The sequence below is a fragment of the Brachionichthys hirsutus genome, chromosome 2 (assembly GCF_040956055.1).
Source record: "Brachionichthys hirsutus isolate HB-005 chromosome 2, CSIRO-AGI_Bhir_v1, whole genome shotgun sequence".
NCBI classification, from domain to species: domain Eukaryota; kingdom Metazoa; phylum Chordata; class Actinopteri; order Lophiiformes; family Brachionichthyidae; genus Brachionichthys; species Brachionichthys hirsutus.
The window spans coordinates 8,030,891-8,044,634 of NC_090898.1; the positions used below are offsets into that span (position 1 = coordinate 8,030,891).

The 13,744-nt window shown below is 50.1% G+C and overlaps 1 protein-coding gene across 1 annotated transcript in view; it reads left to right on the top strand.

Annotated features, from left to right (window-relative positions):
• The window catches only part of rerea (arginine-glutamic acid dipeptide (RE) repeats a), a 56,279-nt gene that overhangs the window by 9,063 nt on the left and 33,472 nt on the right, over positions 1-13,744 (top strand). The window lies entirely within an intron of this gene.

Sequence of the window (13,744 nt, forward strand, 5' to 3'; positions counted from 1 at the left end):
TTTTCATCTACATGGCAACTAGTTCACAGACACACTTTCTTTAATGCATTTATATACAAATATAATTTAGATATTATATTCGTGATGTGGACACAGTTCTCTCTTTAAAGGCTGATGAGAGGATCACGAGAGGTGTCTGTCGAATGAAGATCACACCACAGCACTTTTGTGCGCCGTCACTATGACGACCAGCTACACTGAGGAGATATTATCCTCTTGCGGGGGAAGAAAAACGACCTCCTCTTCCTCGAGTCAATTAGAGCACATAGTGGGAACGTGGCTCAATAGTGCTATTTATGCACTTCTCCGGTGCAACATTAGGTCATTTAGTGAAGTGTGTTTGCTGCTGCTGGTTCAATGCAGGCCTGTTTTCTGTTTTTCCTGTAGAGACAATCTCCACGTCAGACGCGTGCTAGCCCCTCCTCTGTCGGTCTGGGAGCCGCCGTGCATCTCTAATAAATCAGATGTTAGACCGCCAGGCATCTTTCTGACTGCTATACAGATCCTTCTCGCTCTGGGGAGACGGGCAGGGATTGATTGTCCACGCGAGCGCAGTGATGAAATAAATACTGGCGACACAAATGGCGTGTTTGAGATAACGACACTGCTCAGCCTCGGCGAGCGGCGAGAGCTTTGCTCGGCTCTGCTTGCAGACATTAAACCGAACCTACTTAACCCTCCCCTCGGCTCCTCGCTCCTTCGCTCCTTCATATCCGCCTCCTTTTTGCACAGATAACGCTTTCACTCGCCCTCGCTGCCCATCCTGTGCATTATCTAAAGGCTGCTATGGAAACTAGTTGTTTGACCAATAGGGTGGTTTCTTTTTTGGGTTGTAGATATGGGGAATTTGGCGATTCTTTTTCTAGATGGGTGGGGGGGGGGGCAGGACATTAACCATAGCATCTTCGTAAGGCTTTTTAAAAGCTCAATCAATAGCCACCTCTTTGACCCACCATTGGTTAATTATTCAGCAGATAAGCCTTTCGCCCCGCCTCCACCCTTCTTTCTGTCCATTTTCATTTGTCGAGTTTTGCTTTTCCGTCTTTGCCTCCGTTCCTTCTCTCTCACACATGGGTGGATGTGGATTTGTCCAGTCATCGTCAGTGACAGGACATTTGAGTTTTGCTCATATCTAAATGTTAATTTTGCTCCTTTTTTTTGCTGAGTTGTTGAAAATTACACACTTTTTTTTTTTCTGGCACATCACAAGTGAATATTTCTTCTCTGATTCCCGACGCTCCGGTGTGCATTGGATATTTAAAGCGGCGCACATCTTCTGTGTGACGAAGGAGGGAAAACAAATGCAGAAAAGAACAACAACAACAAAAAGAGAGGGAGAGGAAGATGTGATTCCCCCAAACTGTAAAACTCTAACCCCGGTCTTTGCGTATGAAACTAATGACAGGGCCGGTTTAATTACCCGAGCAGGTTTTCCTGTTGAAGTGAAAACGCTTGACTCCTCCATAGGGAGTTGACTATAAATAAGAGGGGGGGGGGGGTCCTTTGAATCCTTTTAGCATCTCACAAACTACACGGTTTCCACAAGAGATGCTATCAAACAGTTTAATTCCTTCGTTTTGTTTCATGGCTCATCAGCAGCAGGACAGAGGCTTGTGTTTGGAAGCGCTGAGAATTCCAACCAGACACTAAACACATTTGCGCGGATTGGTCAAGCTTTAATTGGATTGGCCTCTGCTCCTAAAGCGGGCGGCTAATTTCAACCAACCGCCTCGTTCTTCTGCCGTTTTTCGTTTCCTTTCATGTCCCCCCCCCTGCTTAAGTAGGTATCTGGCGTACCTCGCCGCTGCTCCTCAGCTCAGCTCAGTGTAATTTCCAGCTTGTCCGATGTGTTACATGCCAATAAAAAAAAAGAATGTGAGCAAAAGAAGAGGGGGGGGGGGGGGGGCAACGCTGTGGAAGTGGAGATTTACAGTGGTATCAAATTCACACGCTTCCTCTGAAACCCCCGCACCCCTCCTTTCTGTGCTAAAGAACACATGGTAGAAATTAACTCTTGCCGGTGAAGGAGAGGAGGGGGGGGGGGGGGACACAGACACGAGAGGAGGATGTTTCAAGGATTGCATTGCGGTCGATGGAATGTATTCACTTTGTACCTTTTTGAGCCACCAGCCTCACGCGGGCCCTGAAAACAACATGGCCACAGGATGCAGCAGCGCGTCGCCCTCTGGCATCTCATTCACCTTGACTCGCTGCAAGCTTGAGCCGCTTCCTGTCTTTGAGCGCTTGTTGATTGAAAGCACCGCGACCGGCTCGCATATGTTCAGCCTTTGATGTAGGGGAGCGTGATTCAGAGAACCCTCGTACCGTGTGTCTGGCATAATGCAGCCGAGGCGAACCTTAACCCTTCAGAAACCAGATCGCCCCAAGTCTCATCGGTTGTATCCTGAACGTTCAGGCAGCGCAGCTCCTCCCGAGACAGCAGCTGGGAGCGACTCGGTCTTTCACACTGAAACATGACACGACTCATTCTCTGAATCTCACCTGGAACTCATAAATAAAAAACTGTCTAACATTTACAGTTAAAAAAAAAAAAGTCAGGAAGCACATTTTTCCGATTCGGTGATTCCAGACCGGTCTTTCCGGGGACACATAAAGGACGATTGTGTTTTTTTCCCCCGTTAAGCATGTCAGATTTGCACCCGCGGCGACTGTGACCGTTGTCACGCGGGCTTTGACGGGTGAGACTAAATTGCGTCGGCCTGTCTGTCACTGTCGGCGGATCAAATGGCGTACAGGAACCACCGAGCTGCGAGAGCGAGGCGACGCTTCGCCACACATTGCATACGCATTTGATTTATTCTGTGCCTGGGTGTTTGTGACAGTTTTTGTGAGTTGCAGCCAGGTACAAGGCACTGCTCGGTATATTTCCACGCGCTGTCCCGTGTATGACTTCAGTCCGGTGTTGTGCTTCCCCAGAATCCACCCAATCCAAGCCTCTAAATGCAGCATCGTTCTCCCTCCCAGCCCTGGTTTTCTCCCACAAGCATCCGTTCTGCTGAGACGTCTCCCCGCTACCAGCTGATGTTATTGCTGCCTTGATCTTCGACGGTTTCGCTATGAAGCAGCGTAAACACACTATTCCACGGTGTTAAACACATTTCCTGGCATCAAAGGGCTAAGCCGTGCTATCTTTTCATTTCTGCCGCTGCCATGCTCAACCGCTCTTTGTTCCTCTCTTTATGGGAATGTGCTTAACAGTTTAGCAGCGTTGTGCTTGTGAACAGAGCCGCCTTTGTTTCAGCAGCAGTTAGCGCTTGTGCACGAGGGCCGCTGTTATTAGCCGCACCGCTGTCACAATGACGTGAAACTACAAACCTCCGTCTTTTTCATCTGATGACTTTCTCCCCCCCCCCTATGAAGGGATTTTTTGGCAGTCTGTGTTTGTTGTTGTGCATTGTGCTTTTTTTTAAATTTGTTTTGCTCTGGAGCAAATGGAAATGAAGAAAGCGTCTTGAACGTCTCTTTCAGTGCAGCTAGCATTGGTTGTGTTTGCACTAGCATCGTTCCATTCCACTCTGCAGGCTGCTGCAGCAGTACGGCGAGCTAACCTTGGGCTATTGAATTTAACAGACCATTTTCGATCTCCATAATGCCCTTCCCATTTGAGCATGAATAACTCTTTATAGCTTCCCATCATTTTCACGTCCTCCCATCTTATGGTATGTCCCCTTATTCTGCGTTATTCCTTGCCTCGCTCTCCTCTGCTGTCTGGACCTTGTGATGAATCTTTACACTGCAAGGCATTGTGGGATGGGAGCGCTGATGTTGTCCTTTGCTTGTGTTTGAATCAGTTCACGCTGGCAAGATGGGACAAAGCAAAAAAATAAATAAAAGAGCAATCCCTCCCACCCCTCTGTCTCCTATGTTAACCTCCTCTCCAGGTGAAATGGGGTGATTGAATGTGCACCAGTGCCGGAGTGGGTAATGGATGGGGGGGGGTGAATGTGAGAGCCCCCCCTTCCCCCGTGTCGGTCTTTGTGCTCCCCTTGTATAGACGTAACCTCTCATCCTCTCCTCCCTGCAGAGCTAATATACACACATTTACGCAAAACGCACACACACGCACACACACCTCGTGTCTTCGGCGCGTGCACCGCAGTGGAACTTGTGCTTCCTCTCTTATAGCCATATACTGGTGACGGGAGCTGTGGGTGGGGTGGGGGGTGGGGGGGGCTGCTGGAGCTCGCTGTTAAACAGATGGCTGACTGTCTCTTGAAGGACTGCTTGGGCACAAAACGTCATCTTTAAAAATACCTCACTGGATCACGAGAGCTGCTTGTAGATGTGCTTTGCTTGAGTGATAATGAGACAATATTGGATGTGTGTCACGGCTAATGCTTGACCTTTCTTTGCTGCAGAGGTCGATGCATGTTAATTTGAGACGTCTTCAAATCACACACGCTGGAATGAAATGTCTTTGACCCTGAACTGAGAGCAGTCCTTGCAATGCAGCGCAGGTGCTAATTTAAACAGCGACAGAGAGTATCGATCACAGCTGCTGATCAAACCGATGCTGTCCTTGCCCCCCGCCCACCCCCGACTTTGTCTTTGATTGGGCTGTTTTCCAGGTTATAATACTTCTTTATCATTACTCGCATCGAGTCCCATAGAGAGTAGATTAAAGCCGCCGGTCTTGTTTGGATGGCTGCTTTAGTTTGCATAACTAGCTGCAGACTGTTTGCCGTCATGCTTAAATGCCATTTAAATGTCAAATTGAAGGGTTCAAATAACGTGTTGGATCTCTGTTATGTTAATTTGGTGGATACTGTCGGAGGCTAAAACTATTCAGAGTAGCATTTAGTTTTTTTGGGGCCTTTTCTGGACACAGTTTGTATCTGCACATTCTGGTTAATGGCACATGACCTGTGTTTGGGTAAAATAAGGTGAATACACGATATTGATTGTGTAAGTCTCCCGACACAACAAGATTCGTCAGGGACCTGATGTTAATGAAGATCTACGCACTCGGCCTAGATCTTCATTAACAGATTCTAGAGGCAGACGTTTCACATTCTGTGAAGACATTATTATTACAGTGGCAAAGAAAACAAAGCTTCATCTAAACAAAGAGCCAAACAGACATTTCGAGGGAATACAGTCGTCCTTTGTTTATCGCAGGTTTAGTTTATTGTTTGTTTCAAGAAGAATAAAAAATAAAATAAAATAAATAATACCTTTTCATGTACAAGAAACTATATTTCGGCGAAGAAAACAATAAACATGTCCAAAACAAAACGTGAAATGCCATGTACACAAAAAATAGCAAATAATTCATTTTATAGTGCTTGAAAAGGAGTGGGAAGAAGATAACTTATTAAATCCCACCCCATTATACAACTAAGATTTCAAACCTATTGGACTATTAATAATTTAAAAAACGTAATGTAAAAACATTTATATATATCACAGATTACTATAAGTATATAATATTACTGCAAGCAATATTTTATATATACAATACAATATATTTCAATAATTATATACGAACAATTGTAAGAAGGAGCCATTTATATAAGGTGTTGCGTCCCAGAGAAATGCGACGTACCCTTTCAGAATCGGCACCGCAGAACGAGATCACGAGGGTGAAAGAAAGAACCTGGGCCGGAAAGGAATTTATATTCTAACAGAACTAGAGAAGCGGGCTGAAATACCCAGCCGGCAGTTTTGGATGCGTTTCTAACGAAGGACAGGAGGTGAGACAACATCTGCTGTCCTGTGTTCAGCTCTTTGCTTCTTTCCAGTCGCATCCGATGCGTTAAAACAAACAAAACTAACAAACAGAGGAGCACATTTGCTGCTTTTTTTTTTGGTCAATAGCCCGTTTGTCAGTGTAGCCAATCCAATTTGTCTTTAACACAATGGTTTGGCCATCGATCACCATGTCAGCAGTCAATGCCTTGAATCATTGTGGTCAGCCCACACTGCTAGTCCTACAAACCTCGACCGCTGAAGGAACCACTGGCGGCAGAAACGCTTTCTGGGCAGATATCTAATGTGTCGCTGTGAACGGATGAGCCGGCGGCTGCTGCAGCTACAATGCAGGCGAGCCTCGTCTTTTGTGTGTGTGTGTAGTTTTCCCGTCTCATAGAAAGGTTTCTTTTTTTTTTTTACTCCCATCCTTAAATCTACTGTAACTGTACATGGTTTGAAGAGACTCGCCTGTGTGGTCTTGCCACCCACATTCTGCTTTCTCACTGCGCCGCGTGGACTTGACTTGGCTAGCTGCTTGCCTGCTGCTGTGAAGTGCAGCTCTGCCTGCAAGCGGAGCCGATCGGCTCTGTTGCAAATTTGCATGGAATCGCAAGGTGTCTGGAGCCACGTGTCGATCTTCGCCACCCCTAGAGCAACAGTTGACTTTACACCAGCTGGCTGAGGTGTTATCCTCAACGTGCTTTAACAACTATGTGTATTAGGGCGATAAGTCATGCTGGGTCGGCACTCGTTTGGTTCCCTTGAATCAAAAGTTTTATTTAATTTTTTTTGCAAGCGGATGCATCAGCTGTGTAGCCTTCAACATAAAGGCTGCACCTCCATACCGCACGATGTTGGTGCGTTTGTGTCCTTGCGATACTGTGCAGCCTGTGTAATCACTCCTAGCTGGCGGGTTTAGTGGGAGAGGTGAAATCAATGCAGCAGGCTATGAGGAGGAGGGAGGAGAAGAGGAGAGGAGAGGAACGAGGCTGATCGATATCATCGCAGCAGGGAGGGGCATTATCCACTCTCTGCAGCACTGCCACAAACAGGGAGGATTGTGGGAGCGATGTGTGGGCATGCAGAATAGAAAACCACGCATGGGAGGGGCCAGGGTACAAAAAGATGCAAATCTATGTGGCGGCGGTAAACAAAAGGCTTTGTGTCAATCAGCACGTTTAGCATTCTCCTCGCTCCCGCAACCATCGCAAAGCTGCTGGGGATGGTTTGCTTGGCCAGCTGCCTGTTCATTGGTTCAGACAGCGGGTGGGGTGTGGCCCGCTCATTGGTAACGTATGGGCCGCCGTTCCAGTGATACCCTCTTGTTTAAGAGAGTCATCAGTAGCCCCGCCCCCTTTGTGTTTCCCGTGGGGCAGTAAATCGGCGTCTGCAGGGTCGATCCATCATCGGCGTATCGCCCTCCACACACACAAATCTATTATTTTGTTACAAATAGCAAGTGGTACGAGCGTCTGGTCGCCCTCCGCCGCCAGGTTGCACGCACCGAACCATTTCTCCCGCTGGCATTGTGAGCCGTCTCTCCTTTCTGCCCGGTTTTAACGTCCACGCCGCGACTGTCCCGAGGCGAACAGGCTTTGCGTTGTCATTTCGGGTCGGGGAGAAAAGACGTGATGGCACTCGGCTGAACGGACACTTCCTCTGCGGTGGGTAGGAGGTCCCCGCCAAACCGTGTGGCCACACACTGGGACCAATTGTCACCCTGCATCTATTCCTCCACTTCCTTTCCTGTGTATCGTATCTTCCCAGAACACGCTGCTGCGACTCCTCAAAGTCCACCCGGCCTCTCGCATAACACAGAAACACAGCTGGTTCAGGGAGATAGGTGGGTTTGTGTCTCGACGATAGCGGCAGGGGTGAAAGGGAAAAGGGAAGGGGCGACTCGCGGGGAGGAAGGCACCATCTCGGACTCGGCACTGACCTCCCTCTTCTCTCGCTCACGGGTAAACAGTCATCACGCTCTCCTCCTCCCTGACGGAGTGAGCCGAGGAAAGTCATTCCCCTCGTCTACAGCAGAAATCCCTTACCTCCCCCAGCCCCAGCTCTTGATGCTACTGCACAAAGCTAATGCTGTGTGTCTCTGTGCGTGTGTTCAAGCTATGGCTTTTGATTTAGAGGCACACACACTGATAAATGGGTGGGGACGGCTTTGATGTCGCCTGGCAGCAGAAAGTAAAGCTGTTGTGCTGTTCAGCCCTTCGGCGTTGCGCCGTCTCCGTGGGCGCTCCGTTCCTGTGCTTGTGTTCAGACAAACACCGGTGGAATTTACACACCGCGCTCATCATGACTCCTAATTTGTTAGCAGTTGATTGCTTAGCCAGTCACGTTGGAAGCCGTGTCAACATTAAAGCCTCTCCAGGCGCTCTGCCGTCCTGAATTCAATCATTTAGACCTGCCTTCACTTTTATTCTTGCTTTTACTCGCCTTTAACCAGTGAGGACATTTTTTTCCCCTCATCAATTTCAATTCTTCTAGACTGGGTTTATTGTTTTTTTTTCTAATGATTGAATTCCCCCCCCCCCTCCTTCTCCATTACTTAAAATGAATTTTCAGATCAAATGATGCGCCTGTGTCCCTTAATCACGCTACAATATGGCGGCGGTTATTGGCGGTCTAGACAGCGAGCCGCGTAGCGTAGCGTAGCTCCTTCTAGCACTGGGCCAGCCTTGTTATTGCAGCTGTGTTGTCTACAATGCATCTCTTGTTGCAACACAGCAGGAGACTGTTCAAAGCTTCTGGTGTGTGTGTGTGTGCGTGCGTGCGTGTGTGTGCGTGTGTGTGTGTGTTCAGTTACATTCTTCCCTGGCATTCAGTTTGCAGTTGCTGCTAGTCATGATGTGAGCTGCTGCTGTGTTTGGAGGCAGGCCTGCAACGTCTCCAAGTCTTTTGGCGAACACACACACACACACACACACACATCCCGGATCCTGCAGCATTTGAATAGACACCGATCTCTGGTCACATGTTGTTGGGTCATTTGCATGTGATTATTTGCATACTGTAACAAAGCGAGCCCACCTACTGCTCAGCTTGTGCAGCATCTGGTTGGTTACACAGCTTTACACCATGTCTTGCTGATTGGTCCACTGTCATGGCTGGAGATGGACAAATGGGCAAGGTCACCTTCAGACGATCACAGAGAAGGTGGGAGGGGCGGGGGGGGCAGGGGGGGGGGGTATAATCACAACTGGAGTTCCGTCGCCTTTTGAACGCTCGTGCTCTGGCTGAGATATGGCCGCTCCCGTCTCCCCGTCGCTTCCTCAGTTTCTGATGAAGTTCCAAGCACCTGCACAAACACAACCTGTCCACCCTTCACACAGAGACCCCCCCCCCCCCCCACTGGCCGAATCGTATTTGCCTCGGACATTTATTATTACTGCGCTAACCTTCGCGTTCCAGGCGCCACGCGTGTTTCCTTGTGTGACCGAGATGGGGAGATCGATTAGCAGTGGCTTCTTATTTCCTGTCTTCTATAGCAGTCAGCCCTGCAGCGCCTGCTCTGTTCATACACACACACACACACACACACACACAGAGCCTGATATTCATATCGTTTCTGCACACACCCCTCCACAGCAGCACTCCAAGTCACTATTAGTAAGACGTCTCATTAGCTCACCAGGCTATGCTAAAAAGCCAAAGCTAACACAATGGATCTCAGGCAAACAGCCGTCCAAACAAAGCGACAGGCCGTTTAAACGCTCGGCGTGACACAAAGGGGACGCCGGCGTCGTCCAAACATTGCCAGCATTCCTCCGCCGTCGCGTTTCACTCTGCATGCTGACTCGGGGAGAGTTACCTGGAGACCAGAGAAAGCCCCTGAAGACAACACCCCCAGGTTTTATGCAAACACACACAGCAAGCCCGAGGTATCAGAGCGAGGCGGCTTTGAGGAACATAAATGAAAGGTTTCCTGGGAGCAATGACGAGTTTCCTGGCGGGCTGTAAACCGTGTGTCTGGCTGAGAGCTTGGGAACTCAGTGTCAGTGTTATGATCTAAACACCCAACCTAACTGCCTCAGTCTGTCCTTGCACAGTCAGCATTTGAAGTCTCACTTAGATTTATGCTCTCGTCTCTATGCCCTGCTGGAGCTGCAAGGATTTCCGTGCTCTCGGTAAAAAAAAGTCTGGTCTGTGTTTGCAGCTTAAATCACACGTTGTCCGGTCCCTGGCGCTTCCACGCCTGTGATCTGGAGATAATGATCATCATTAGCGGATGGATCCCCCCCCGCCCCCCTCTTCTTTTCACTCCTCACCACACCAGCACTTAGATCGTCCTCAATTTCTTGGCCGAAACCACCGTGAAGGAGAAGTGTGTTGGGAGGCGAAGGCAAATATTTCATTTGGCAGGAGGCGGCATCCGAAGCTGCGTGTTCTCGTGTTCTCGGGTTCTCCTCAGCCGCTCTGTGCGAGGGAGTCGCCGTGCTTCTGCCGTTAATTCACCTCCTCAGTCTGGGATGTGAGATTCAAATGAAATAAAGAATGCTACCGTTAGCGACGCCCGGCGCTATCCATGTGGCTGTGGTCGGCAGGACAGTCCTTCAATAGCAGCTTTTTATCTGAGTGGCGTCCATTTGTGCGGCAAAGCGACTCGCCACGAAATGATTTGCTGCCCGATGCCTTTTAAAAAAGGAGCTTTAAATCTTAAGGCCGGCGCGGCCGCTGGTCTTCAGCAACGCACGCATGCATGTGCACACACACACACACACACACACACACACAAAGAGCAGTGAGAGCAAAGCTGCCCACTTTGTGTTGGCTAAAGCTCCTCCAATCCAATATGGATCTGGGCTGACAGATGGGCCCAGTGTGTTTAAAGCAGAGAGCCGCGATTTAATATCCAGGCAGGTCAGACGGGCCAGAGCCAGAGAGAAGGTCCGGCCAGCGCCACAACACAGCTGGGATGTATCCTGCTCCCCGTGCACTCACACACACACTCTTCATTTCATCCTGTTGCCAGATGGGGGGGGAACCAGGCGGTGCTCACCCCCTCCTGCAAACATTGTAATCGCCGTGTGTTAAGTATTATTGTTGGTGCCTCAGAGAGGAAGGCTGTCCTTGCTTCCTCCGAGTGTTCGCCGGGAAGCCCGTGAGGTGAGCGTGTGGAATTCTGCTGCTGCAGGCTTTGACAGCCTGATTTAGAGGTGCTTATTCATACCTTTGACAGAGTCCCGGCCGGCCCCCACGCCACCGCGGGGCTGGGGAAAGAATAGCGGCGACAGTTATTTGTGTGTGTGTGTGTGTTTGCTCACACAGCACACTGGCATTTCTTTTTACAACCTTCTTTGTCAGTCACAGAGATGTCATGGATTGCCCGAGCAGAGCAGATCACTTGTACCTCACCCCCCCCCCCCCCCCCCCCTCCATAACGGATATTATAATGGTCTTCCTGAGCGTTTCCGTGCTGTTGCCCAGATGAAAGCGATTTATCGCGTTCTGGCAAGGTGGCTCTGTTTCAGGAAGTGGGGCGAGAGACGGAATGAAGAGGGGAAAGCCCTCCCAATCAGACCGCACATATGTGTGTGTGTGTGTGTGAGCTTCCTGCCTCCCTTCTCTAATCTTATCATGTCGGAGCAGCAGATTAGTCTTCCCAGATCCCATCTCTGCCACAGTCGGCCCTTTGTTCTTGTTGTGCTTGCGCTCCTTCAATCCAGCCTCCGTGCCATTGTGAGCCGCCTCTGTCCGTCAATGTCACGCCGCCGCCGTGCCCAAGACCCCGCCCTCACCCCCCGGGGCGTTACTTAACCAAACCGTTAGCACTAGCAGCCTGCTAGCTGGCATCTTTGGTCTTTCCTTCCTTACTTTCGGCAGCCACCTCTGAAGGAAGTCGTAGATCCTGCCTGCTGATGTCACTGGAGAGAGAGGGGGGGGGGGGGGGGGTCACTAACAAGGTAGAAGAGTGTTTGAAAAGTGGGGAGAATAAACAGAGTTTTCCTGTTAGGGAGGGGGGGGGGTCCGTGTGGGAGAGGAGAGTCTGGTTTTGATTAAAGCAGAGCTCAAGTGTTACAGTATGAGGAGGAGGAGGGAGGGGGGGGGGGGGTGGCATTGAGAGTCGCAGGTTGTAAAGGTCATTTAGCGAAGACCACATAAAGACAGCCCGGGGGGGGGACGCCTCCCTCCTGTGCGTCGAGAGGCGTCCCGCTTGTCGTTGGTTTTTCTCTGAAAGCCGCCGTTAATGATTTCAGACTCTTTGAGTTGTAAACACGGAATTAACACTTTTATTTATTTATTTGTTGTGCATGTTTGGCAGAGCTGGGTTCCTTTTCTAAATGAAAGCCCCTCCGTGTTAACGGCGAGGTGGACCCTCTGCATTCCCCCGCTCTTCCTGCGAGTCTTTGTTGTGGTGTCGTGGCACGCAGGGGCCCGGGGTCCGGGGCCGACTGCAGACACACACACACACAACAAGAGGCCGGCCACCTTTCATTAGTCGGGGGGGGGGGGGGAATTAAAGGCTCACAATGTCTTTCTTATCTCGGCTGCTTGAGGAACAGTCATGATAATGTTCTTCTTCTGCAGTGACATATTTTGTCTTGAATTATTTCCCTGGGGAGTAAAAGCAAGAATAGTTGGAATAAGTCGGAGGAAATGAGAGGGTCCCCCCCCCCCCCCCACTCACACATCCCGTTGGTTCTGCTTCCTTGCACCCCCCCTGACTCTCTTCTTTCATTTCTTTCTCTCAGTAGTGGGTTGGTAAGCCTTCTCCTTTTCGGCCTCTCCGCCGGGAGCAGCATTCCCAGGGTTGAGGGCCCATGCAGGAGGAGGGGGGAGGAGGGAGGAGGGGGGAGGAGGGAGGAGGAGGAGGGAGGAGGGAGGAGGGAGGAGGGAGGAGGGAGGAGGAGGAGGAGGACAGGGCCATGTTTTGCTTTTAGCAGGGGCAGACAAAGATGGCGGATGCGAGGCGCTCGGCTCTCTCCGGGCGGCATGGAATGTCTGTAATCAGTTCAGCACTGTGGTGTGTGTGTGTGTGTGTGTGTGTGGGTGGGTGTATGTGCGTGTGTGTTTGTGTGTGTGTGTGTGTGTGTGTGTGTGTCCCCTGTATGTGTTCTCTCTTATTTTTTGACGCCATGCTTAGCCAAACGGAGACAATGCGACTGGCGCTCGGTGCAGCGAGGCTGAGCTGCCCGTCATTCCCTTCTCCTCCTTCCTACCTGCATGTTAGTCAAATATTCCAGGCTCTATATCTACCTGCTCTATATCTGCCTGCTCTATATCTGCCTGCTCTATATCTGCCTGCTCTATATCTGCCCGCTCTATATCTGCCCGCTCTATATCTACCCGCTCTATATCTACCCGCTCTATACCTGCCCGCTCTATATCTGCCCGCTCTATATCTGCCCGCTCTATATCTGCCCGCTCTATATCTGCCCGCTCTATATCTACCCGCTCTATACCTGCCCGCTCTATATCTGCCCGCTCCATATCTGCCCGCTCTATATCTGCCTGCTCTATATCTGCCTGCTCTATATCTACCCGCTCTATATCTGCCCGCTCTATATCTGCCCGCTCTATATCTACCCGCTCTATATCTGCCTGCTCTATATCTGCCTGCTCTACTGTGGCAGGGTGTCTGTTGGGCGAGAGGTTGAGCTGGTCGACTCACCGCTGGGAGGGAGGGACATGACGTCATCACACAGTATAGCTACATCATCCGAATGGAAGCAGAGCTGTAGTTGTGTGTGTGTGTGTGTGTGTGTGTGTGCGCGCGCACCAGTACAGGGTGATTGACTGAGCGCCAGCTGCCGTTAGCACGCCCAGACTCACTTATTCACCCCTCTCTCCGCCGGGTTGCAGAAAAGTACGAATACTGGAATGAAAATGGAGAAGGGGGAGAGTGGAAGGTCGGAATGAGAACGAGGGAGGGAGGAACCGAGCGAATAGGAAAACCAGGGGTGGGCTTTGAGGGTGTAGGGAGGTGATGATTTGCTCGGCTGCGTGTGTTCAGCCCCCTCCCCGGTGACATAACAGAACAACGTACTCTAAAAGCTTTAAATATCTCAACTCTGACCTCATGCAC